The sequence below is a fragment of the Durio zibethinus genome, unplaced genomic scaffold (assembly GCF_047325235.1).
Source record: "Durio zibethinus cultivar Kanyao isolate XHJ-2024 unplaced genomic scaffold, ASM4732523v1 HiC_scaffold_402, whole genome shotgun sequence".
Lineage (NCBI taxonomy): Eukaryota > Viridiplantae > Streptophyta > Magnoliopsida > Malvales > Malvaceae > Durio > Durio zibethinus.
In genome coordinates, this window is record NW_028323025.1 from 390,001 (window position 1) to 392,500 (window position 2,500).

The window sequence follows — 2,500 nt, forward strand, 5'->3', positions numbered from 1 at the left end:
ATGCCGCCGGTCAGGTTCTCCGGCGGTACTCCGGCGATGCTCCGGCGATGCTGTCCCGAGTGAAAAAAATGCGGCACCAGCACATGCTGGAGCCAAGCATGGGCACCGTGGCTCAAAATCGAACTTCGGCCAAGGCCTCGACCATCAATGGCACATGATGACGCATGGTGATGGCACATGCATCGACCATCATCGGCATAGGCTGCCCTTCGGTACGGGCACTTGCCTCGACCGCCATCGGCACAAGCTGGGCCCTGGTGTGGGTTGTTGCCTCGATCACCAGCGGCACATGCTGAGCCTTGGTGCGGGCGGTTGCCTCGAGCACCATCGGCAGACCCTGGGCCCTGGTGCGGCCGGTTGCCCCGATAACCATCGGCACACGCTGGGCCCTGGAGCGGCCGGTTGCCTCGATCACCATCGGCAAAAGCTGGGCCCTGGTGCGGGCGCTTGCCTCGACCACCATCGGCACACGCTGGGCACTGGTGCGGGCGCTTGCCTCGACCACCATCGGCACACGCTGGGCACTGCCATCGGCACACGCTGGGCCCTGGTGCGGGCGCTTGCCTCGATCACCATCGGCACACGCTGGGCCCTGGTACGGGCGCTTGCCTCGACCACCATCGGCACACGCTCGGCCCTGGTGCGGTCGGTTGCCTCGAGCACCATCGGCACACGCTGGGCCCTGGTGCGGGCGCTTGCCTCGACCACCATCGGCACACGCTGGGCCCTGGTGCGGGCGCTTGCCTCGACCACCATCGGCACACGCTGGGCCCTGGTGCGGCAGGTTGCCTCGAGCACCATCGGCACACGCTGGGCCCTGGTGCGGTCGGTTGCCTCGACCACCATCGGCACACGCTGGGCCCTGGTGCGGGCGCTTGCCTCGACCACCATCGGCACACGCTCCGCCCTGGTGCGGCAGGTTGCCTCGAGCACCATCGGCACACGCTGGGCCCTGGTGCGGTCGGTTGCCTCGATCACCATCGGCACACGCTGGGCCCTGGTGCGGGCGGTTGCCTCGACCACCATCGGCACACGCTGGGCCCTGGTGCGGCAGCTTGCCTCGAGCACCATCGGCACACGCTCGGCCCTGGTGCGGTCGGTTGCCTCGACCACCATCGGCACACGCTGGGCCCTGGTGCGGCAGGTTGCCTCGACCACCATCGGCAGCCTCGACCACCATCGGCACACGCTGGGCCCTGGTGCGGGCGGTTGCCTCGACCACCATCGGCACACGCTCGGCCCTGGTGCGGTCGGTTGCCTCGAGCACCATCGGCACACGCTGGGCCCTGGTGCGGCAGGTTGCCTCGACCACCATCGGCACACGCTGGGCCCCGGTGCGGGCGGTTGCCTCGACCACCATCGGCACACGCTGGGCCCCGGTGCGGGCGCTTGCCTCGACCACCATCGGCACACGCTGGGCCCCGGTGCGGGCGCTTGCCTCGACCACCATCGGCACACGCTGGGCCCTGGTGCGGCAGGTTGCCTCGACCACCATCGGCACACGCTGGGCCCTGGTGCGGGCGCTTGCCTCGAGCACCATCGGCACACGCTCGGCCCTGGTGCGGTCGGTTGCCTCGAGCACCATCGGCACACGCTGGGCCCTGGTGCGGCAGGTTGCCTCGACCATCATCGGCAGCCTCGACCACCATCGGCACACGCTGGGCCCTGGTGCGGGCGCTTGCCTCGACCACCATCGGCACACGCTCGGCCCTGGTGCGGTCGGTTGCCTCGAGCACCATCGGCACACGCTGGGCCCTGGTGCGGCAGGTTGCCTCGACCACCATCGGCACACGCTGGGCCCTGGTGCGGGCGGTTGCCTCGACCACCATCGGCACACGCTGGGCCCTGGTGCGGGCGCTTGCCTCGAGCACCATCCGCACACGCTGGGCCCTGGTGCGGCAGGTTGCCTCGAGCACCATCGGCACACGCTGGGCCCTGGTGCGGGAGCTTGCCTCGAGCGCCATCGGCACACGCTGGGCCCTGGTGCGGCAGGTTGCCTCGAGCACCATCGGCACACGCTGGGCCCTGGTGCGGTCGGTTGCCTCGAGCACCATCGGCACACGCTGGGCGCTGGTGCGGGCGCTTGCCTCGACCAGCATCGGCACACGCTGGGCCCTGGTGCGGCAGGTTGCCTCGATCACCATCGGCACACGCTGGGCCCTGGTGCGACAGGTTGCCTCGAGCACCATTGGCACACTATCGGCCCTGGTGCGGGCGGTTGCCTCGACCACCGTCGGCACACGCTGGGCCCTGGTGCGAGCGCTTGCCTCGAGCACCATCGGCACACGCTGGGCCCTGGTGCGGGCGGTTGCCTCGAGCACCATCGGCACACGCTGGGCCCTGGTGGGTTTAGGCACATCTTCAAATTTCTGCCGTGCCAATGCCATTTTTATGGCTTGTAAATTCATACAATGGTCCCCTAAGCCTTCACGTGAAGTTTCGTTGGAAGATGACTCGTTTTCTATTTTTCATGATTTTCGAAACTTTTTGCGGTTCGGGA